This window comes from Cetorhinus maximus, chromosome 14, assembly GCF_964194155.1.
Source record: "Cetorhinus maximus chromosome 14, sCetMax3.hap1.1, whole genome shotgun sequence".
Lineage (NCBI taxonomy): Eukaryota > Metazoa > Chordata > Chondrichthyes > Lamniformes > Cetorhinidae > Cetorhinus > Cetorhinus maximus.
Window position 1 is genome coordinate 84403095 of NC_135892.1, and position 26237 is coordinate 84429331.

The 26237-nt window shown below is 40.8% G+C and overlaps 1 protein-coding gene across 2 annotated transcripts in view; it reads right to left on the minus strand.

Moving 5' to 3' along the window:
• LOC144689778 (suppressor of cytokine signaling 5-like) overlaps positions 1 to 19935 on the minus strand; it is a 45745-nt gene extending 25810 nt beyond the window's left edge. For both annotated transcript variants that reach the window (XM_078557160.1, XM_078557161.1), the window contains exon 1: positions 19650 to 19935. The gene's annotated coding sequence lies outside the window, so the exon portion shown is untranslated. The remainder of the gene's footprint in view (positions 1 to 19649) is intronic.
• Positions 19936 to 26237: the final 6302 nt, after the last annotated feature.

The following is a 26237-nucleotide window of genomic DNA, read 5'->3' on the forward strand; positions in this document are numbered from 1 at the left end:
TAGTATGAGCTATATAAAGGGCTGATCCTCCCCCCTCCCATTTCACCTGTTCTCCCCCACCCTGCCAAAAAAGTATCAGCATTTCAATCACCTAACATTGTATTTTAAATTTAAAATGTGGCTGGAGAAGAATTAATGCAGAACGTATGGATTAACAGAAGAATTCATAAGGAAACATGCAATTACCCAAAACCATTAATTCAGCTATATCAAATTTTTGGGCCATTGAGACGACTTGGGAGAGTAACTCAGGACAGGTTTACTACATGCTTCACTCGTTTCAAAGCTTTAAAACATAGTAGATAAAATGGCTTCAGGTTAGTGCTGTATTCAGTTTATTACTTCTCCAAAAGTAAATTAATCTAAATAGTAGTTTTGTGCTGCAAGGCCAATTTCACTTCAGTAAGTCAATTAAATGACAAACAAAAGGTTTAACCCAGTTTTAAAAATGGAAATCAATGCTACACAGTTACGGACAGATGGGAAGGACTATGGGAATAAAATATAGCTTTTACAGCTAGGTTACAAAAAACTCTGCGACCGAAGTATAATTTTAGTTTTCAATTAAGTAATTTAGTATACAAGTGCACGAAGTTACTCCTTTCTTCCAGTACAGACAATTTTAGATCAGCATGCAAGTAACTCAAAATTTCACAGCATACATAAAGCCACATAGGTGGATGAAACCTCTAAGCCTGGATTTTACAATGTATTTTCTGAAAATTATATTGCTATGTACTAAGGGCTCATGTCAGGATATGCAGATTATTTTTTGGCCATCCACATGATCCTTCCTTTTCAATCTGTTCCAATCAAGTCATGATTTAACAGACTATTTTTCTCAAGAAAGGTGAAAGGCTTTATATATATATATATATATATATATATATATATATATATATATATATATATAAATAAAATCAAGATATTGCACATTATAAACCTTAGACTTGATGAGTGTGTACAATTACTTTCCAGGAAAATAACAGAAGGTAGAGTGTGGAAGACCAACAAGGAGTGTATTGGAATAGGAGGAACAAAGGCAAGGATAAGCTGAGACAGGGGCAAAGTCGAGAGATGTTACAGAGGTGGAAATGGGCAGTTTTAGTGACGGTGCGAACATGAGGTGGGAGGTTCATCTCAAGATCAAATGTGACACCAAGATTGCAAACAGAGCAACTTAAATCTTAGACTTTTACCAGGGAGAGGATGGAGCCGGTAGCTAGGGAACGGAGCTTGGAGCAGGGACCGAAAGCAATGGCTTCAGTCTTCCCAATATTTAATTGGATGGAATTTCTGCCCATCCAGTGCTGGATGTTAGGTAAGCAGTCTGATATTTCACCCCTCTCCTAACTATACTCAGTTCTGCTGAAGGGTCATGAGGACTCGAAACGTCAACTCTTTTCTTCTCCACCGATGCTGCCAGACCTGCTGAGTTTTTCCAGGTAATTCTGTTTTTGTCTGATAACCTAGTAGCAGTGGAGCAGTCAAGGAAGATAATGGTGAGTTAAAGACAGGCGTCATCAGCATACATGTGAAATAACACTATGCCTTCCAATGATGTTTGCAAGCTTGAGGTCATCCAAAATTCTGCTGCCCTTGGCTTAACTCACAAAGTCCTGTTTCCCTATCCCTCTGTATTTGCTGACCTACATTAGCTCCTAATAATGCAACGGATTTGATTTTAAACTTCTCATCTTTGTTTTCAAATCCCTTCATGGACTTGCTTCTCCCTACCTCTAAACTCATCCAATCCCACAACCCTCCAAGATGTCTGCACGCCTCTGATTCTGGTCTCTTATGCATTCCCAATTATAGTTGCTGTACCAGTGGCGGCCATGCCTTCAGTTACCCCAAGCTCAAATCCCTTCCCTACACCTCTCCACCACACTTTCCTCCTTTAAGGCACTCCTCAAAACACACTTCAGAACTTAAATCTTTGACCAAACTTTTCGCCACATTATCTCCCTATATGGCTCGATGTCATATTTTGTCTTATAATGCACTCCTGTGAAGCGCCTTGAGATGTTTCATTATGTTAAAAGGCCCAAAAAGCAAAAGTTATTGTTGTAGGAAATAATATTTAGCCAATTCAAAAATTAATGATTTAAATATAATGAAATATAATAATCTACCCTAACATTATTTTTCAAACATAAAAACAGTTGCAATGCGAGTAAAACATATACATTGGACTGTAGTGTGCTCAATTATTTCTAATTGAGTCTTAATTTTAGTGGTCGTCCTTTGATCTGCAATACACAGAATTGATATAAATGTTAAGTCCAAATCCTAGTCCACGTTTCTTAGCAACACAAGACCAACAGGGATAGTGCAGTGGTTTGAAACTGGCCTTTCACCTCTGAGACCTAGTTTACACCTGACCACTGTAATGGACCAACGCTAAACTGCTCTCAGGCCTTGCTAGTTTGGGAAAAATTAAGAAATGGTGCAAGAGAGCAGAATCGGGTTTACTCTGCATTTAGCAGTATTATTCTTGATTTGGGGAGTGTATGATGCAGATACTGGGAGTTCCATTTCCCAGAACTATTAAGCGCTCAAGCTGCAGGGAAAATCTTTTTGTTTAAAAAAACTCTTAGAAACATTTTTTGCTCTGTTTCAATTAGAACAAAATCAAGTGTCAGCCTGTGTCTGCAAAATGTCTTATGTTAAAGGCGATTGAGAAGAATTGACCAATGCATTTAAGTTTATACATAGAAAGCTTTCCTTCCCCAATTTTACACCAGTAACGGCAGAAAATGATATGATGCCTCCTGCAAAACTGCAGACTTATTCAGTTTGTTTTCTATTGGCAATCTTGACAGTTAACTATCATACTGTTTTGCTTCTTTCAAATCTGTGCAAATTTGCTTTCATAACAATCCTTCACTCAACAAATGAACTATTCTAATCTGTGCTACACTGGATTGATGCTGGATGTATTAAACAGAATTTCACAGCACTGAATGAACTTATTCTGCAAAGCTCATGCATTGACAAAATTCAAAGACCTTTATTATATTTTATCTGCACATACAGTACAATGTGGGTGGGACAGAATTATGTTTTTCAATTCTGAATTGTTAGTGAAATTGATTGAACAGTTGGAAAAAAAACAGGGAAATGTGCTTGGAATAGACAGCTCCAGTGCACAGCTAGCTCAGGCACACTGGATCAAGTGGCCTAAGATGAAAATTCTATTTTATTATTTTACAGAACTAGCTGCTTTATGATTTGCCACTGAAGGGATTGAATTAAATGTTTTCAAAAAACTGGAGTGTTGTTTCTAGAAATAATCCATTTTTTAAAAGAACATTGAATTCCATTCCTTCAGTAACAAATCATAAAGCAACTAATTCCCATATTTAACAGTATTAATTGCACAATTAATCCCAAAATTCAGAATCAGAACCTCGGGATAAAACTGCAGGTACGCAAACAGCCCAAACCTAGAATTAATCTTTAGGTAGTAGTGAGCAATGCTTTTCTACAAAGTAATGTGTCCATATGACAGTTTTCTAGCATTACTTAAAACAGCATGCAGCCCTGCTTTTAAAAAAAAATGATTGCGAAGCCAGGGGAACACAATCGTACTAAACTCTCATCCCAAAGAGCATATGCATTTCTGAAAGCCTGTGCTGACACTAAACTATTCCACTATTGGTTTCCATAAATGATCAATTCCTGACATTAAGCAACAGGTGAACTTCTGCACTGCTATTATCAGAGTAATTTGAGCTGCATTTTGGAAGCAAAAGGCCCTCAAGCCTCACTGAGAACATTTTTAACTTTGGTCAGGAAATATGCTGGCCAGTTTCTCTTTTTCTGGATCCACCAACCTTTGTACAAAAGGGAGCCAGAAGCAGGAGGACAGAGGTTGAAGTCAGCAGTGAACCATCATAATCTTTCTCAGTGCTGCTTAAATTCCTTCCTCGTAATCAGACTAAAATTGATGCAAGATACGTTGCAACTCTCCACAGACCCCTCAAATACATGGCTAAATTGATCAGGTCCATTTTATGAAGGCAGGCATAATCAGATATTACAGCTCAACAGGAGCAATCTACTTCAATTTCATCTTCCTATTTTTTCACTTTTATATTTTTTCAAATATCTGGAATTTAAATCATTTTAAATTATTTTGCTTCTGCCAAGTTGCTTATGGTGAAGTATTTAATATTTAACACGAAAAGAACTGTGTAACTTTTCCCTTCATCCTCCACTGATAACCTTCAATCAACATTTAGCAGTTTGCCAATAAGCAGGAACAATCTGATCTTTTACCCTCTCAATACTGCACTTGAAAATCTCTCTGAACCTTTCATAATTACAACCTCATATTCTTGCTATTATTTTTCAGGTCTTCTTTGCAGCCATGGAAGGGGTACAACATTTTATAATGGGATGCACAAAAATGCATGCACTACGACTGTAGCCTCAATGTCTTATAAGCATGCAAAAGATATTCAATGCTCATATAGCCTTTCAATTTGTGCTACACCTCATACCTGTACTTTTGGGTCCATGTTCTGCCATTATTAAGAATCATACCATTTAGGGCATGCTTTTTCAGCAATACAAAAGTGAGACATTTTTTGTCAAAGCTTTTCATCTTGCACTCATCAAGACAATTCACAAGATAATACCAACGTCAGGGCAAATAACATTTATACCAAATGAGAAAAGAGTGCTGTTTGGTTAGCAAGTGGACTCTGATTGGTAGAGGCATTACCATGGTGATTGCACCAGTTAATTGTGACTGACAGTTAACTGCCAAGCATTGTTTGAAATAAAAACCAGGCAGCTTCATTCAAGACATAGCCCCGGGGAATGAACCAGTGAATGGCTGTCACTTATTTTGGTTAGCTGAAACAGATGCAATGTGTGTACACGTTCTTTCTGTCTGCAAAGAACAGGGCAATGTATATTAATATATGTAGCTTCCAGTATATGCAAATGCTGCAACGATCTTAAATTGGTGGCCAGCATAATTCTCAGCACACTGAGGATTATTTAGCAAATGTTATCCAATGCAGAATGTTGGACACTGTTTTGAGTTTTGCAACCCATGCCAGTTGGGTACAGTCTGTACCTTGCCCGTTGCGGACAGCGGAAGGGACATGGTGTTTGATGTGATCTGCCAGTCTTTGGGATTTATGCCTACATCACACTGGCACTGAAATTCACACACCACATTACTCATTTGTGTCATAGGCAGAACGTCTTTTTGGCTTTGGCATAAATATGTTGTTTCCCCTGATATTGATATTTTCTTGCACTCATTAGGACAATTTGCAAGATGAAAAGCTTCTTCAAAAAAGCAATACTCAAGTTCTGTACTACTAAATACTTACACTTTAACTGCTTTTTTGCCTCAAAAATGTAGAGTTTCACATTTCTCTACATTGACTGCTACCAGTAGTCTATCCATTCTACCATCCTGTTTGGGTCAGACAGATTCTACAGATGTTTAAGACAGAAGAAGCTTGTGTCTCTCCTGATAATTTATCATCTCTGGTAGCATCCTCATTAATCTACATTCATGATTTTAATGCCCTTTCTAGAATGTGGCACAAAGTACTCTAACTGCAGTCTAATCATCGCCTTGGACAAATTTATCAAGACTTAGTTCTGGACCTTTCAATTTTAAAATGGCTTCATCTACCTGCAGTTTCAAATTATTTGAACTCCAAAATTTCACTGCTCCTCCATACCCTTTAACATCTATCCATTGAGTTTTAACTTCCATTCTTTGTTTCGGCTCCTAACATGTATTACCTCAAATTTCTGAGAAGGTAAGGTCAAAGCAGCTAATGGGCAAAGGGAGGGGCGCATAGATGACCAGGGTTGAATTAAGGATACAGAAAGGAAGAAAGGGAAGCAGGAAAAGAGAAGGCAAGATGAGGCCATAAAAGGAATAAAGATCAGGACAAGGAGTTTAAATTCCAATATTGGGGTACAGAAAACTGTGGCTCAGTCAGGACAGGGGCAATGGGTGTACAGGTGAGGAGACGAATAGCTAAGTTTTGAACACAGCGATGTTCATAGAGGAAGGTGGATGAGAAGCTGGCAAGGAGGTCACTGGAGAAATTAAGGTTTGAGGTAATAGAAACATACATAAGGGTTTCTGTTGCCGTGAGAGTAAATGGGAACCGAGACAAGCAAACTTGCAGGTGTGGAATTAAGTTTCAAACCTCACCAAGGCTACTTAAGCTGAAGCTTCACAAGACCTTACTTGGCCTGAGCCATTACTGACTGTCCCTCGATTTCAGGACGATGTCTACTCAAGGTCGCGAGTTTCTGCCATGGGTCTTTATGTGACTGAACAGGCTGATTCTTGACCCACAGATCTTTGGGCACATGGGGCAGGTCATCCCACGAGGTGCGAGATCTGGGCTGCAGGATTTCTTTTCTCTCCTTCCCTGTCACCACTCCACCTCATCATTAAGACGTTATGACTCAAAACGTGATACAGCTTGATGGATGAGTTGTTGCCATTCTGAACGATTGGTAACAAGCTCCTCCCAGTCAATAATGTCAATGCTGCCACGCTTCAAGGAGAATTTCAGAGTGTTCTTGAAGCACTTTCTTTGTCCTCTGCTTGAATGTTGGCCATTTCAGAATTGACTCAGCCTGAGCAAGTGGCTAGGGAACAGTGGAAAGTATGGGATGAGAACAGGGTTTATGGTGGAAGCCAGAAATGATAATTTCAGTCATCATGATGTTCGGTTAAAGAATTTGACTCATTCAAAACTCAATGTCAGTCAGATATTCCAAAAGCTGATGGATGGCTGTGAGGACAAGGGAAGCAGTGTCGAAAGAGAGCACTAGATGCAGTCAGCATGAATTCAGAAGCTGGCTTCATGCTCGCCAATGATGTCACTGAGAGGAAAGCTGTTGATGAAGAGGAGAAAAGGACCAAGGATATATTTTTGGTTAACACAGGAGGGGACTGTGGAAGGTCAGGAAAAAGAAACTATTCCTAAAGATGCAATGAAACCACACATGCAGTCCCACAGAACTGGGAGACAGGAAAGAAAATTAAAAGCATCAACCATACCAATTTCTACAGAAAGATCAAGGAAAAGAAGAAAAGGATAAAGGCACTGTAACAGAGGATGTTTTGCAATTCCGGCTAGTGCAGTCTCTGCTGTGAGCAGAGCTGTAGCAAGGCACAGAATTCATATAGGGAGTCTTCAGAGTAATGCAGAGAGCTGAGAAATTACATGTTCAAAGATCTTACAAAGAAAGGGAGGTTAGAGATGAGATGGTAGTTGGAGAGGCGGAAAAAGTACAGGGTAGGGTATTTTGATGAGTGGGTGATGACAGCAGCAGTTCTGAAAAGGAGGGAGGTGCTGCCCGAATAATGGAAATTAACAGTCAACAAAAATGGCAACTGGGAAAGATGAATGCAAGGATGTGATCCCCACTCCCCCACCACCAATTACTATTCATTAAAATGTAGAAATAGCTGCTAGATGGACAGATGGAAATGATGCTCGATGGAGTCCATTCTACTAGAATTTGATGGTTAGATAAAATTACTGGCACATCACATCTCACTATATAGAAGCTGTGACCCTCACACGTAGAGACAAAGCATTTTACAGTAGGTTTTTAAAGTATTCTGGATAAAAATCATAACTGTTGAACCCCTACACAATCCACTCAGCAGCAAACAAACCTGTCAAGAGTTATTATAACCTGTGTGACAATATCTTACATAATACCATTTTCAGACCCAACTTATGTGAAATTAAAAATAGAAGATTACTTACACAATCTGATTCTTCAAAAAAAAAAAATTCCTTTGTTTATGAAAGGAGAAAGACAATCCAGAGATAACTATTGAGCTTACATGGGGAAGCCAGTTCAAGTTGCCTAGAGTTTTTGAAATTACATAAGTTTGCAGTGAACAAAACAGAACTCAAAAGGTTAATATTATGATTGCTGGATTCTTGAGAAGGAATTTAGTTATTCTTCAATGCCTGCCTTCTCTTCAAAGAAAGCCAAGAGTATATTTGGACACGCTCAGTTCCATTTGACATTCCCACATTATGGCAAATGAAGGCACTCCATGGAGCTGAAGCGCCCACGTAACATTCCTTAGAGTAAGCCCAAGTAAAACAAATACGAACAGCCCTTTGCTGGATTGAAGGCAAGACAATTCACACAGGCAAAATAATTCATGCTGTAATTCAGTTATTGACACCACCGTCCATAACACTTCCTGGGAGAAAATGTGAACTCTTTTCTAAATCACACTGGACTGCACATTTACTAAATTCTTCTAAATGAGATGCTTTTATGCCTAAAATATAGCGAAGAACAGAAATCTCACTTGAAGCTCACGTCATTTACAGATGTCCATTGCCAATAATACCTGCAGATATAATTTGCTTTACCTCCAAGTATTACATTTGTCTCAACACAGAATGTCTTTAGAACAGATGACCTTTTAAACCAATAAACTGCGGGGACAAATTTTACCATACTGATCCACTCTCAGAAATTCCCTTTACCAAGTAACCTAGAAGAATAGAATAGTAAAGCAGAGCACAGAAGCAAGTCATTCAGCCCATCAAGTCTGTGCCAGCTATTTTGAAGAGCAATTCAGTTAGCCCAACTCCGTTTCTTTCCCTATACCCCTGCAATATTTTCCTCCTTCAGATATTTATCCAATTCCCTTTTAAAAGTTATTATTGTATTGTTTTCATCACCCAATCAGACAATGCATTCCAAATTCCAACCACTTGTTGTATAAAGGTTTTCCTCATGTCTCCTTTAGTTCTTTTACCAATCACCTTAAATCAGTGTCCTCTAGCTATCGACACTTCAGCCACTAGAAACAGCTTCTCTTTATTTACTCTATCTAAACCCTTCATGATTTTAAACACCCTGATCAAATCTCAACTTTCTCCCCTCCAAGGAGAGCAACTCCAGGTTCTCCAGTCTATCTACTTATTATAATCTCCTATCCCTGGAATCTTTCTAATAAATCTCTTCCATACCCTCTCCAAAGCCTTCACATCCTTCCAAACTTGTGGTGCCCAGAATTAACACAAAACTCCAAGCTGGAAGGAGAACCGTTTCATTGAGGTTTTTGTGCAACTTCCTGGTTTTTGTACTCATATGCCTATTTATAAAGCCCATATACTTTAACCGACTACTTTTGTTAACCTGTCCTGCCAGCTTCAAAGATGTATACACGAACAAACGTATCTGTTTTGCACCCCTTAACTTGTATTGCCTCTTCTCACTCTTACCAAAATCTATCATTTCACACTTTTCTGCATTGAATTTAATATGCCACGTATAAAGATTGTAAAGTTTCTGACTTTTGTCAAATTTACCTTAAAGGAATTTTCTTAATCATACTGAATACAAGAACAGCAGCACACACAATTAAATCTGACCAGCCTGATCCAATTTTAGCTTAGCCTTTTTGTGCAGATATTATCATTGTCCATTTCACCCATCTGGTGACCTACGAGGGGAAAAAGCAACATATTTGTATGGAGTGAAACTCCAGGATCAAACAGAATGTAAGCTTTAGGCCTTTTGCAGACATGCATGTTTAAAATTTAACCCATTTCTTTACAAATATTTGATATCTTAATGCAGCAATAGCACTAAAAAAAATTAGAGGGCAAAGTCTACCACCTTCAGCTCACTAACGCCACCTTTTGCAAAGTGGGAAACTTAGGATAGGAACAAAACTCACCTCAACTGCCTCAAAGGCTGCCAGTTAAAAGCCTTAAAATTCAGCAAAACTACACAACTTTCCCGCACTTAATTTTAAAACCCAGGTTTAATCTCATACTTACAGTCTAAAACTGCAGATTACAATTCACAGCATCTAATACACATGTTGTACCGCAAGGCGCCCTCTGTCATGGAGTGCACCCCAACACCAGCAGAAAACTCTGTGCACACAGCAACATCCACACTCTATGAAGACTGCTACTTCATAATAGCACTCCTACTGGGGCACTGTGATTATCACCACAGAAGCAATTCCTGAGTGGATGAAAAACTCTGCTGCTGCTTTTAAAGTTAAGAGCTGCGTCCACCTAGTCGCTGAACAACTCACCACAAGCAAAGCAGCTCTGCAAACCTTTTTGCCAACTTTGTGAATACCCAGAGATCGTCAGCCATGTAGAATGTCAAAACCATCCATAACTACAGTTATAGCGTCTTAGCTGTGTGGCCAATTGCCTTCTCCACGATTGTTAGCTTTGAAAAAAAAGTAGCAGCTGTGCACACAACTTTCACCCAGCAATTAACTAGATAAGAAATTGTATGCATTCAAAAGTTCCCTCGTGAATACATTCTGCCCCATACAGAGTTTTTACTCTTACTGAATGGGAGACTTATTTTGCACTTGAGGGAGAAAAACAAACTGATTTACACAGCTAACTGTGTTAGCCCAAGTGTCTTGAGAGACATGAGGACCTCACATAACCTATTCAACCCCCCCCCCGACGGAAACTTTCACTAGAGATGTTAACTTAAACTCAACAAATATTTGCCCAAGATATTGAAATGGTGTATTTACAAGTAGTAACAATGCAAAGTAAATATGATCCTCCAATATCCTTAGTGCGCTGGACCGCTTTAAAATATGGACTTCCCAGATTTATTCAGAGGTTGTGACCCCTAAGCAGTAAATGCTTTTCATTTTTCTATTTATGGGTAAGTGGAGTGCTTAGCCTGTTCACTAGAGCAGCTTAATTCTTGTTTGCTAGAGTGTACCGAAATCAAAAAAGCCCTACAAAAACAAGAGAGAAAAGTAACACTGCACAATTTTCACAAAGCAATAAAAATATTGCCCTAAGTTTCAACATTATATCATCTAGTTTTTAAGTTGATACCATAGGATGAGGGAAGGATGGCTGCTCTATCGACATGGCAGCCCACACACTGGAACAAGTTCTCTGTAAAAGGTGACTAATGATGCAGGACATCAGCAGATAAACGCAAGAAACAGATTCACTTCTTGCCAAGATACTTGTCAATTTCAACTGCCACATGGTCCAAAGCCCTTCAGATAGTCTCCATCATTGTGGTTTTTGGTACTATGAAATTAGATAGGGGGCAGTCCAAGATTCGGCAGTTATATCCACACAATCCGAACTGCCATCAGAAAACATTGGCTTTGATATTCACCTAGTTGATGGTTACGGTACCCAGAAGTGCAGATTTCCCCAAACTCCATGCAGTTCTAATTCCATGGGGCATGTAATTTTTCTTCCAAAGCTTCCCACCCAGAAGCTAGCTTGATTGCCAGACTGTCTGTTGAACAAGGACGACTCCAGAAAAAGTCACAACCCAGGAGCAGGAAGGTTTAGTAGCTTGGGGGCAAAGAGGAGGATTACAGGGCAAGCTTGTTAAGCCCGGAAAAACACATGTGCTCCTCCTGGTTGTCGAGCACTTGCCTTATGGACCCACAGCTTCCTGCCTCCTTTCACCTGCCATTTTTCCTAGTTATAGGAAACCCAACCAACATGTTAAAATAGAAACCTTGCTAAAAGCTAGGTACCTAGCCATTTTAAAAGCTTTCCATGATTGACCCAACTCCTAAAGAAGATCAGTCATCCATCCTGCCTCTATTAGAGCCAGAAGACAGTAGGCTCAAGGCGAGTTGGGTTCCTATTTGTATTTTGACACTTTCACCTTACTACTTGACCCAAAACCTATCCATTTTTGGGGGTTAAAATTACCCCCATTGCATCAATAGAATAATGCAAGGGCTAACACGACTTGCAATCAAAAAAGGAAAAGAACATAAGAGCCAATGCTTTCTCTGCAGCCATGGAGTTTTGCTGTATGAGCTGATTGGAAGAGAGCCTTAGGTTTCCAGCATTTGGTGAAAGACTCATTATTTAATATGCTTTGGAAAGGAGTTGACAATAACCTGGAGCACTTGCTGAGCGAGTGCACACAGGCGTCATCTGTGTACTGAAGCAGTGTGACTGAGGTTAGACTAGTTTTTAGCTTTGGATTGAAGGCGGCATAGGCTGAATAGCTACCCATCTGTTCTGGAGATTATCTCTACGCCTGTGGGTAACTTCCTGGAGATGAGATGCAGTATTGTAGCAAGGAAAATGAAGGAGAAAGTTGGTGCGATGACACAGCCTTGTTCCGCCACATTTTTCGCCGAGATAGGGTTTGCAGTGGTTCCGTTGGCAAAGATCACAGCTTTCATGTCATTGTGGAGCAGACTGAGGTGGATGACAAATTTGAGGATCTTGGGAGCCTCCTCTCGATAAAGGCAGACATAGATGACGAAATTCATCATTGTCTCCAATGTGCTTGCTCATACTTCTTTCCTCAGTCAGCTGAAGGCTATGAGGGCCAGTGACTCAAACTCAAGGATAAGGTCATGGTTTACCGGGCAGTGCTCCCCATGCTCTTTTATGCTTTGGAAACTTGGATGATCTACAACAGGCACCTCAAATAAACTGGGGAAGTACCACCAGCAGTGCCTTTGCAAGATCCTCCAAACCCAGTGGCAAGAAAGGCAGTCCAATAGCAGCGTCCTCTCCCAAGCCAACTTACCCAGCATCGAGACACTAACCAATTAAAAACAGCTCTGCTGGGTAGGGCATGTCGTTAGTATTCCTGACACCAGACCCCCAAAGCAACTGCTCTACTCAGAACTTGGTCGCAAGGAGACTCCCAGGAGAACAGCAGGAACGCTTTAGAGATATCCTCAAAATGGAGGTGGTTAATTTGGGAAGGCACCAAACACAGAGAGACTTCTGAGGTAACATTCAGAGGTTAAGTCAAGGTGTCAGAGGGGGTGCGCAAACCTCCAAAACAACCCATTACCCAACCCTTCAAGCACCACTCGCTCTGCCTGTGGCAGAGTCTGCAGATTGCACATTGGACTTATCAGCCATCTCAGAACCCACTGAATTGGAATAGAAGCAAGTAATCCTTGATCTCGAAGGGCTGCCGAAAAAGGGAGGAGGATATTAATCCACCTGTGAGAAATTACAACCAATAAAGAATTTGCATTTATATAGCATCTTTCATAACCTCAGGACATGTCAGGCACTTTACCACCAATGGATTACTTTTACAGTGCGGTCACATGCAAACGATTGCCAACTTGTTTTCTATGGTATGTTGCTGGGTACAAGTGAATAGCCAGGTAATCTGTACTATTATTAAAGGGGCCAGGAAATGGTACACCTGGAGGACAAGATCACATCTATGTCTGTGGCGATCTGGGCCCTGTTGATCAGTGCCTTTCAACATTAACAACATCGAGTTGATGGCTAAGGGAGTACACCCAACAAAATCTGGAGTGGAGTCCAATTAAGCAGTTGCGTTTCCCTCAAGTTTGTACGTTCTGGCAACTTCTGCAACCAACTCAGCCTAGACATATAAGCTTTCGTGTTTCTCTAGATACCAGCCTACGAGGTCAAGGGGGGGGATACAGATGCTAGGCAAGTCTGCACCTCCTAAAACCATGCATAGGCTATGCAGCAAACAAAGAAAAGTAACCTTTCGGCTTGGAAGCTGGAAACTCTTTCAAGTTATCAACAGTCACAGATTGCAACTCTTTCGAGTACAATCACAGTTCTTGGTTTTCCGGGGGTGGGACATGAACCCACAACCCTCTGATTCAAAGTCGAGGGTGCTATGGAAGCTGGAATGAGGACTGTGTGCCCTGGCATGAACAACGACCCACATTCCACAGCAAATGTATGCTGGGCGGCCTTAATTGATCATGAGCTAAACAAGCTTAGTGTTGACATTGCTGCTCTATGAGAAACCAAATTAGCCGAAACAAGCTCTATTCATGAGGCTAATTACACTATCTACTGGCATGGAAAGGGCGCAGAAGACCACTGTAAGCATGGTGTAGGCTTCGCAGTGAGCAAACCAGCTGACAAAGTTAACTAAGTCACCAGTAGCAACCCCAGAGCGCCTCACCTCACCTCTGTAACTGTCATTTGATGAATATGCAGTCCATGCCAACGCACCAACTGTGTGCCAGCATCTCAGACAAGGAGCATTTCTATAACTCCCTAGGTGACGTCCTGAGGGACATTCGAAATGACAAGAGGCTATTCAGCCTGTGTGACTTCAATGCACGTTCTGGGAAGATAAGTGATTTATGGTCAACTTGCCTTGCTCATCATGGGGTGGACAAGGTCAACAATAATGCACAATGCCTTCTTGAGCTTTGTGGTCTGAATGAACTCTGCATCAGCAACACCTTCCAAAAGGCATCATCCAAGGCCTGGACATTGGCACCAACTAGACCTGGTCATCATGAGGAAGCACAATCTGCCCAGTGCTCCCCACACCCACAACAGCGCAGAGCTAATTGCAACACCGACCACTCTCGTCAGTAACAGAGCGAAAGTTTCACATTTTCAAACGTGACAGCGACCTCACACCAACATCCCTTGAACAAATAGCGATGCCAAATATCAGCATTTAGAACTGTCGTTAGAACGATTGCTACCCAAAGGTTTATCAGGAATCACCAATGCTAGTACTGAAGAAACTTGGCAGTCACCAAGTTTAATCATCTATGAAGCAGCAGATGCATTATTTGGTAAAGACCGAACCCGCAACAAGGATGGATTTGAGACCGACTCAGCCGAGATGATATCTGTCATTGATGTCAAAAACAAAGCTTACATATGCACAACATAAACCCAACAGCTAAAACACTATACGACCTCCAAGTAGCCAAGCCAACCCTGCAAAAAAATAGGGAGATACTGTGCAAATAAACACTGGATCAACTTATATAATGAAATCCAAACTGCCTGCATTAATAGAAATCTACAAACAATGTACATAGGGATCAAGAGGGTGCTTGGACCTACTACCAGCAAACTTGCCCCCATAAAATCAGCAGATGGTGAAGTGCTTACCCACAAAAGTAAACAGATATCCCTCTGGGCTTAACACCACTGAGAGCTGTAATCCTACAAGATGGATGTCTCCCAGTTTGCGCTTGACGCTCTCCCGCAGCTTTCTGTCATGGGTAAGTCAGATGAAGAACCCTAATCATTGAGTTCAAGGCCATAGACTGCTTAGCAAACAAAGATATCTGGCAAGGGTGGAATCCCAGTCAAACTACTCAAGCACGGAAAGTCCCAGCTATGACCACACCTTTGTGATCTTCTCTGATGGAAAGTAGGCTTCGTTCCACAGGAGTGCAATGCAAAAATCATCACACTATTACAAAATCAAAGGCAACAGAGGAGACTGCAATAGCTACAGGGGCATCTCACTCTTTAGCATCACAGGAAAGGTCTTTGCTAGGGTCACACTTAAAAGACTCCATCTACTTACAGACCAAGTGTATGTGGAAGCAGAGTGTGATTTTCATGCCGACAGATCTACTGTGGACATGATCTTCTCCACACACCAGCTATAACAAAAGTGCAGGGAACAGGGTATACCTCAACCTTATTTTCAAAGATCTCATGAAGGCATTCAACACCGTCAGCAGTGCAGCACTGCATGATTTTGGGGAAAACTGGCTGTCCAAAGCTTCTCTGTTGCATCAGAGGTTTGATGGCTCCACCTCCAACAGTGTCAGAGTGAAAAATGGAGTGAAACAGGGCTATGTCTTTGCCCCCACTCTGTTTGGCATCATCTTCTCCATGCTCCTGATCTTTGCCTTCCCTGCAATATAGCAGTCTATTTGCACACTAGGTCTACAATCTATTGATACTGAAAGCAAAGACAAAAACATGTTGCGTACTGATCAGAGAATTCCTCTACGCTGATGCTGCACTAGTTGCCCCCACACGGAAACTCAGCTACAGAGACTCGTGGACTGTCTCTCCCATGCCTGTAACTTGTTCTTCCTGACAAGTGTGCGCAATGTTACACTGTTGAAATTGGAGACAATTATAAACTGGACCAAACTGGTTTGGTTTATTTGGACACAAGACTGGCCAGTCTGAAGGATTTTCTTATACCGAAGCAAACAAAAACATAGGTGCTACCTTGGATGAGAACACACTCAGGAACTACCTGGAATATCCAAAGAAATATATCCCAGGAACAAAAATGATCTTTGCAGGTCTCAAGAAGAGTGAGCATGAAGACTTGATAATTTATCTCAAATCTGCCACAGTTAAATAATCCGTCAAGAAAACTGTGGTCGTGGGATAAGATGTTATATCTCTTCCCCTGATCACACCAAACACCCCCCAACCCCCCGAAAGTGGTTAGCAAATTCTGCTACCTCAGGTCCATGGTGACAGAAAATCTGTCCCTTGATGCAGAACTTGATACATGCTTCAGGAAAACAGCTACCACCTTTGGCTGACTCAAAATGCTCATGGAATAACATCAAGCTGACAGTTTATAAGGACTGTGTTCTCAGAACCTTGATGTATGACTGTAAAATATGGACAACTTACAGCTATCAAGAAAAGAAGCTCAACAATTTCCATCTTCGCTGTACACGGCACATTATGGGTATACCCTGGCAAGACAAAAATCACAAATTCAGCAGTCCTCTCAAAAGGCAAGAGCTCCCAAGTTTGTTAGCACTCAAACCAAGACAGCTTCATTAGCTCAGGATGGAAGACGGTTGCACATCCTAGGACTTTCTGTATGGTGAGGTAACCAGGGTCAGATGATCAAAGCTCCGCTTTAAGGGTGCTCGGAAGCGTGACATGAAGGCCCTAAACATCAATTATCGCACCTGGGAATCACTAGCTGACAGAGGAAAATGGTAACATCTCCTGTGGGCTGGAGTGCACCACCACGATATCCTGTGGCTACAGCTGCTTGGCAACAGATACCAATGCCAAAGACATCAACCCACAACACATGGATGCTTCACATGTGGCACTTGTGGCAGAACCTACCTCTCAAGGGTTAGCCTCTTCAGCCATCAGAGAAGGTGTGCTATATGAAGACACCCCATCTGAAATAGATTTGTTTGCTGCGTATCTATCACCTTTTGTAGATGGAAAGATGCTGGAACTGTATGCGTAGTGTTAACAAATAGATTAGGAGAAATCCTAGTTCTTCAAGAAGTGCTATGGATTTTTTACATCCATGTTAACAGACAGCTGGAGCTTCAATTCAACATCGCATCCAAGTTATGGCACCTCCAACAATATGGCACTCCTTAGGTAGATACCAAAAGTGCTGCTTAGGTTATGCACTGCGTTGGGGCAATGTTCTCACTTAAGTGAGTGCCAGCAATAAAGCAAACAAATTTGTGGTCTTTATATTCTTTTACACTACAGCCATTTCTGTGGCTGATTTATAGATCCCAAGTATTAGAATTAGAATCCAAGTACATATTTACTTCAAAGTTCTGAAATTAGAAACAGAAAATACTCCACTACTCCAGTTTTAAAACATACGCACTGTTCGTTATATTTAAATTAATTTCTGGGTTAGTTGCAGCATTATTTGAATTTGTAATGGTTTTAATAAATGTTATTAAAGAGGATGAATATACAACAGAGAATGCAAAATGATTTGACAGTTTACTGCTGATCTGTTTAGAACGTTACTGGGCTAAGGATGCTCGGCTGATTAAATTGCCAGCAAGTGCTGCAAGCAAGTTCCTTCTAAAGAGAAATATTTGTTGGCGGGGTAGGTACTTTGTCTGTGCTCCTGAGCAATTCTCTCCCACTAAGAAGAGCACAAAACAACTAATCCAACAATTGCAGCAATAAAATCGATGTTGAATAGACACTATATCAACGTGTTTAGTTGTTCAATCATTAAATTGTCTCGACAATTAAGCCAAATGCTACCTGGTCATTTAAAAACTCCCCAGCAGAAAAATTCTGCATGTTTGTTCAGAAAACTCATTCACAAATTTTTAGCAGTATCACTGAATTATGTGATTTTAACCACGATTCTAGCTAACCCAAAAGCTACATAATCTCTGTTTTGCTGACTGGTTGTGACACAGATTCATCAAAATGGCTCTTAAGGTTAGACATCTCATTATTATCCATGTGTGGGTTTTTCACAACTCTGAATGGTGCATTTTGTACAGGTATTAAGAGGATTTACAGATTAGAGTTACTTCGTTCCAGAACTATAAATGCTCATGATTGATGCAAAGCACAAGTACACATAAAATAAATTATATTAATAATTCCCTTTCCTTAAATGTAACAGTCCTTATAATTGATAATACAAAGCAATCTAAACAAACCTTGAGTAACTTTGTTAGCAGTAAACAAACTTGGTAAGTACAGGTGTTGTGATCAGCTGAAGAATCTCTAGAGTATCAGGAGTAAACTGGTAAACCTTCTACCCTGAATTGTGGAATTAACCAACAACTTGGAGGGCAATCATTGCAGCCCCAGGATATAATTGTAGGGCTGCTCTAACAAGGTCAACTCAGATCTCGAGGACATCAAATGATAGGTAACAGTTGTGACAAGAAGTGCTCGGCAATGACTACTTCCAACAAGAAAGGGTCCAACGACAGCCCTCAAAGTTCAATGCACCCACCGATTGAATACACAGCCACTACATCACCCAAGCAGCTCAACATCATCCAGGAAGGTACAAACATGACAACAACTTTAATAATCAAATTAGAAAATGCATGTTTTGTTACAATACTTTAGTATCAATAGTTACAAAGATACTCATTTCCTTTTAAGTTTAAGGATTATTTGCCAAATTCCTAAAGCCAAGTTTCAAACCATCGGTCTCTCACTGGAAGTTTTATCCAAGCCATGTATTCTTAAAAATCCTCAGTCTTGACAGACCACAGGACATAAAATTAAAAGGGCAGAACATGAACAAGCTTATTTCTAATACAATCAAGTAATTCAACTGCACACAGTATTTTTCAGCCCACACATTCGAAGATATTGAAATGACAGGAAACTGACTAAGTAATAATAAATTTACAGACATAGTAAACACGTTTATACCGAGAAATATAATCACAGTTCCTACTGTTGGCTAGTCAGATGTAAAATTCTTTTTTGATGACCCTACCAAGAAAGCAAAGGAAATGAACTTGACCTAGTTATATCAGAATTATTCTCAAGTCACATTCTTCAGTCTGGGAAAATAACGCTGATAGGGGAAAACACCACCGACTTCTCAAGTTGCTCATTTTTATTTAATTTCAGAACCGGAGTCCTATTGGACTCGAAACGTTAACTCCGTTTCTCTCTCCACGGATGCTGCCAGATCTGCTGAGCTTTTCCAGCACTTTCTGTATTTATTTTAAGTGATATTGATTGAGGGATAAACATTGGCCAGGACAAAAGGGAGAGCTTCGGCAGGGGGATAAAAGCATGCTCAGGGAGATATAATGTGCAGTTTGGCCATATATGTACATCAAATAAATCTTTAAGCTTAGTGCATGCCCTTCATGTAAGAGTAAGTTTCCTGCTGACACAATGAGAGAGAGAGAGAGAGAGGGGGTGGGGGGATGAAAAGGGAGCTGGACGGAGCTCACCCACAAAAATCCTATTCCTTCCACACCCCCAAAAATACCGGTGGGGTCCACACAAGAGGTTGGAGGGAGCAAACCTTCTGGAAATCGCCAATCTCCAGTTTTTATCCACAGATATCATACATATTAAACACTACCCCATTAGGAGATACCCTGGACCCTTCCACCCTCCCCTTTGCCGGAGGGCACGGACTGTTGCACTTACCTCAACTCCCCCGCAAACCCCTCGCTTTCAGAAACATCTCAACCCGCAACGCAGCAGCGAAAATATATATTTTTTTAAAAATTGGGGGGGGGTTTGGGAGAAAGAAACGGTGCCGGCGGGAGGCTCGACTCAAACTCCGACTAACGGGGTAGGGGTAGGCGAGCCGACAAGCGGCCGTCCCCGGGCCCTGGGGCTCTCCTAGCGGGAAAGGCGGCAGACCGGCAGCTCCCCAGCCGCTGCGCTCACTCGGTTCCCCGGACAGTTAATGGTGATCGCAAACATTTGGAGGAGGAGAAAGATGGAAGGAGGGGAGGTGGGGGGGGAGGGGTGACGGACACCCTAACCTGCTGGCAGAAACTCCATGACAACCAATGATTGACAGCGAGACCCGACCACTCGCAAGGCGCCTGTGCCTGAGGCTCCTGGCAACCAGCGAGCCAATGGGAGACGGTGGTTGGGGGGGGGGGGGGAGACGGTGGTGGGGGGGGGGGGGGGGGGGGAGGAGGCGGAAAGGGGGCGGGGCTCGATGAGCAGGAGGTGAGTCACTCCAGCCACTTCTCTCCTGCTTCAGCCCCACTGTCAATATCCAGATGGTACTGATGTCTTGCAGGAAGGTCTGAGAAATTGTTCAGCGCCTGCAAAAAAAAAAGAAAAAAAAAAGATCTGGGAGCATTGATGGTGTTAGATTAAAAAAAACACGCTGTACCAAAATACATCTAAAATACTTTAGATTGCATTTTGCATCATGCAAAGGAAATCAGACAGAGCCAGTGAATACACTAGCAGCCACACACCATCCTGACTTGGAAATATATCACTGTTCCTTCACTGTCGCTGGGTCAAAAATCCTGGAACTCCCTTACAGCACTGGGGGTGTACCTACGCCACATGAACTACATTGGTTCAGGAAGGCAGCTCACCACCACCTTCTCAAGGGCAATTAGGGATGGGCAATAAATGCTGGCCTTGCCAGCGATGCCCACATCCCATGAGTGAATAAAAAAAGAGCAGTAACTGTTACGAAATATTCACCATACACGGAAGTCTGTAGGAAAATTGAATTTACAGCATTTTCTGTTTTTATCTCAAAAATCAGAGACTTTGTAGAATTATGGAAGGGTTATAGCACAGCAGGAAGCTTTTCAGCCCATCAAATTCATGCCAACTCTTTGCAAGAACAATTGAGTTAGTCCCATTCCCCAACCCTTTCCCTATAGGCCTGCATTTTTTTTCCCTTCAGGTGCTATAGCCAATTCCCTTTTGAAAGAATCTGCATCCACCACCCTTTCAGGCAGTTCATTCCAGATCATAACTGTGTAAAACAAGCTTTGCCAATCACCTTATAGTGGTGTTCCTTCTTCCAATTGCAACCGTTTCTCTCTATCTAGACCCCACATGATCTTGAACACCTCTACCAAATATCCTCTCAATCTCTCCTCTAAGGAGAACAAACTCAATTTCTCCACTCTATCCACGTCACTAAAGTCCCTTTGCACCCTCTATAAAACTTTCAAACCCTTCCTAAAATGCAGCGCCCACAATTGAACACAATGTGCCTGTTGAGGCTGAACCAGTGTTTTATAAAGGTTCAGCATAACTTCCTTGCTTTTGTACTCTATGCCTCTATTTATAAAGCTCAGACTTCTGTATGTCCTTTTAACCATTTTCACAACCCACCCTTCCACCTTCAGTGATGTGTGCACGTATGTCTCGTGTCTCTCTATTCCTACACCCCCTTTAGAATTGTACCCTTTAGTTAATATTGCTTTTCCTTGTTTATCCTGCCAAAATGTGTCACTTCACACTTCTCTGCATTAAATTTCATCTACCATGTGTCTGCCCATTCCACCAGTCTGCCTATGTCCTCTTGAAGTCTATCACTGTCTTCCTCATAGTTCACTACATTTCCCAGTTTCACATCATCTGCAAAATTTGAAATTGTGCCTTGTACACCCAAGCCCAAGTAATTAACAAAAACATCCAGGAAAGAAGCGGTCTCTGTACTGGCCCCGGGGGAAACCCCACTTAACGCATAACTTCCTGCAATCCGAAATATAACTGTTCATGGCTACTCTCCGTTTCCTGTTACTTAGCCTACTTCTCATCTATGCGGCCACAGTCCCTATTATTCATGGTCTTCAACTTTGCTGTCAAGTCTATTATGTGGCATTTTATCAAATGTCTTTTGGAAGTCCACAAATGCCACCTCAACTGCATTAACCTCAATTAACCTGCCTCGTAAAAAAACTCAGTCAAGTTAGTTAAGCACAATTGCCCTTAACAAACCTATGGTGGGTTTTGTTAATGAATCCACACTTGTTCAGGTGACTGTTATTTTTGCCCAGTTTATCATTTCTAAAAACTTTCCCACCTTCAAGGTTAAATTGACTGGCTTGTAGTTGCTTGGTTCACCTTTACACCCCTTTTGGAACATGGGTGCAACAGAACACTTCCTTTTATCTTTTCTATAGCAGCAGTTCAAACCAAAAGAATACTTTAAAACAAAACTTTGTTTTCAAATGTAATTCGCCTGCCACGTCTAGTAGTGCATTGCCTAATGTGTTTGCATGAAATTGCAGTGTGCAATTATTTATTTCAGCTGTTAACACAATTAAAATAAATTTGGTTATTTGTATTATTTTAATACTATTGTTGAAAATAAACAAGTTAATGCTGCTTTAAAAATGGTTAACCAAAGAATTTTCCCTGAAAAGAAAGCCTTGCATGTGAAAAACTAGCCTTTTATTCAATAAATTTAAGCTCTTAAAGTGAGGCATGAGGTGATTCTAATTCTAGTTGCCTGGCAGAAGCTTGAAATCTGAAAAATGAAACAAAAATGTTATGCATACACAAAAGCAGCATCAGCATCTAGAAAAGAAATGTTAGATATTCAGAGAGAGACTATTTATTAATCAGAACTGAAAAGAGAAGACAGGGAATTTCCCTTGGTCAAAACAAAGGAGAAGACAGGTAATAACAGCAAGGTGGCCAGATATAGTGCATAATAATATAAAGTGACAGTTATTGTGTGTAAAATAGCTTGTGAATGTATTTTTCTAAAAAGCTGGAAGGAGCTGATATGTTCTGGATGATTCATCAAAGTAAATCTAGCTTTGAAAAGGTGTTAGAAAGACAGAAAGTGAATAACGGAGCTCCAAGTAGAAAATAAAGTTGAATGCCATTGAAAGAGACTGACCGGAAAATAGAACAGGCGGCTGGGTCTAGAGGAGCTGACTGAAGTGTTCAGGGCAGGGGGGGTGCTGGAGGACACCAAGTTGCTCAAGTTAGCTTTCAGCTTGGAGCTATTGTACACTGTTCCATCAAGCTCGACACACCTCATCTCATTCATCATCTGTTGACAGTTCAGCACAATCCAATTCCGCTGTTCACTTCCTGAGAAGTACTGATTGTTCTAGTAACAGTGTTTAGTCTTATTAAAGTACTCTTGCGTCAGCATCTGCAAATACAAAAACGGGGTTGATTGATTACTTAACTTCCAATTCTGAGTGTGCAAAGTATTACCTGTTGATTTGTTACTACATTTTCCAATTGTAGTTATTTAATTTCCCTCTTTGAAATGTTTAAAAATGCATATTTAAAAAATGAACAATACTGTTACTTTCTCTTTCCAAAAATGTCATACAGCTGATTTCTCCTCCCCGAATGTGCTCCCAAATCCACCTCCACTATATTTTGAGTGGTCCACAAGGTTAATGACTTCATGCCACAGGTTGAACATTAGTACTATTAAAGAACATTGGTGTACGTAAGTTTCTAGGTTGCTGAGAAACAGAAAGGGATTAGCAGAAAGTAATAACAGCTTTAAACTTATAAGTGCTCAAACTGCTACTGAGTTTTTCTCTCCTCAGTGTTAATGGTGTGGAATCATAAAATGTTACAGCACAGAAACAGGCTTTTTTTCCCATCAAATCTATGCTGAAGTTTTACTCCAGGTATCCAGCCTAATGCCACTCTCCTGCTTCTTTTCTCCACTCTTTAATATTCCTCTTTTTAAAGCACTATCTGCTTCAATAATAGTCTCTGCTTTAGCAATGGTTTGTAGCATAAAATTATAGATTATAAACTTTGTTTCTGAAGATTTTTTAAAAATCTCCCTTGCAATTCTTTTTAAGATTGTCTTAAATACATGCCAAATTGTTGCCATATCAGTAATAAGTGGACATAATCTATCACTTTATTTTGTCATAACTATTTGTAACCGTGAAGACCTCTATCCGGTCGTCTCTTAACCTTCTTGGCTCTAGTTTTCTCGTCTCCAATTGGACTTGCTTGAGCTTAAAATCAAAGGACACAAGCAAAAGAAGCACCAACGTGGGCCTGTTGGACAAATGGCCTGTTTTTGTGCTCCAAGTACCATGTAATACTATTTAACAGTTGGAGAGGACATAAGATGATGTTCTAGATTGTAAGTTCCAGAATATGGTCACATCATAGGTAGAATGATAAAATTAAGCAAAGGAAAGGCAGTGGATGGCCATTCATTGAGAATATAGGAAGAAACAGAGATCCTCTTTGACTCTGGAAGTATATAATGCTGGATGTCTGTGATATGCAGGTTGGGATCAGTGAAACTAGAGGGAATAGCCATGGGCAGTGCTACAGCACTGAGAACCATGATGAGGTGGGGAGTAACATAGAACAGGAACATTATAGTTGTGGTGAAGCTAATCTTAGAGAACCTGATAGCCATTTTTGCAGCAACAACAGGAGATCGTTAGTTGCATATTGTCACTCAAGTAACAAAGTGAGGGACTTAACTGTGTGAGTTGAGAAACCAGTAGAAATGGAGGGAGAAATGCCAAGAGTCGTGGATCACATGGAACCCAGTGACAAAGGAAAGAGTAGGATGAAAGTCTTCTAAAGAGAAACATTGGGGAGTAAATACTAGATTAAAGCAAAGATAACGAGACTAATGCAAAGACTACTCTTGGGACCACATGCTAGATCAATTGAAGACGGCCAGATTAGGCACAACAAAGCGCCATTTGATAGATGATATGGAAAGGAGAGTTTCAGATTTCTGGGACATTGGGACCAGATCTGGGAAGCTGCAAAGTTGTGGTAAGATTCACCTAACCCAACTTTATACTAATGTCCTTGCAATAATCAGAGCAGAGTGGGGGGAGTTAAGCTATCAAGGCATAAGTTAAAATTTCAAAATAGCATACATAGGCGGGGGAAGGTTTGATATGATAGAGATGGGAAGCTTTACAGAAATTAAGCAGAATGACAAATTAAAAGAAGCAGGCGACTAATAAGTGGGAAACATAAGAGGAGAAAGCAGTCAACCAAATAAGTAGTGTTTAGACTAATGGTAGGAGTAGTCCAAGAAAAATAGAGGAATTAGGAGCACAGGGCCATCTAGAGAGGCATAATGTGGTTGCATTTACAAAGACATAGGTATAACTGGGCAAAATTGGGATCTAAATATAACAGGATATAGGATTTTTAGAAAAGATGGGATAATAGAATAATGGAGTTTGGGAAGGCATGATTATGGCGATAGAAAAGTAAGATCTGTTTAAGTATCGGATTACTTAGAATTTTTAAAAAAGAATCTCATCCTTGTTTTCAAAGCCCTCCATTGCCGCACCCCTCCCTATCTTTGTAATCACTTTCAACCCCACAGCTCCCTGAAACATCTAACTTCATCTAATTCTTGCCTTTTGGGCATCCCCAATTTTAATTGCTCTATTATTGGTGGCTGTTTCTTCAACTGCCTAGGCCTAAAGCACTCAAATTCCCTCCCTAAACCTCCCCACCTTTCTAAATCATTTCCCTCTTTGAAGATGCTCCTTAAACCTACTTTTTTGACCAAGCTATTGGTTATCTGCCTTAATATTGACTTATGTGGCTCAGTGTCAAATTTTGTCCTATAATGCCCATGTGAAGCATCCTGGGACATTTTATTGTATTATATAAATACACCTTGGTGTTGTTGTTGAACTTAAGCACTGAAACAGGCCTTTTGACCGAACAGGTCTGTGCCCGTATTAATTCTCCACACAAGCCTCTTTGAGCCTACTTCATCTAACCCTATCAGCACATCCTTCTATTCCTTTCTCCTTCACACACTTATCTAGTTTTCCCTTAAATAAATCTATCCTATTTGTGTCAACTACTCCATGAGCAAAATATTGCTCTCGTCAGGTGGGCGCGCACCTGACCTGAAGGAGTGTAAAATGATGCGCGATGACGTCAGGCAAGTGTCCCAATGTTCGGTTGGCGGGCGCGCACTGGAGTCGGTAGCGTGCCCACCGACAACTGAGCGGCCTATTAAGGCCCTTAAGGAACTAATTCGCCCGTTCAGTTGACGGGCAGGCACTTTTGACGAAACATCCACAGGCGGGATGAGGTTTCGTCCAGTGATAAAAAAACTTTTTGCATTCATATTTTACATGTCCCTGCTCATGTGACAGAATCACATGAGGAGACATGTTTTCATTATTTTAAAATTCTCTATTTATATTGATAAAAATCTTCAGCTCGCTGAGGTAGCCCTGTACCTCAGTGAGCACTTGGGAAAATATAAACTGATTAGGGAAAGTCAGCTAGATTTTTGAGACC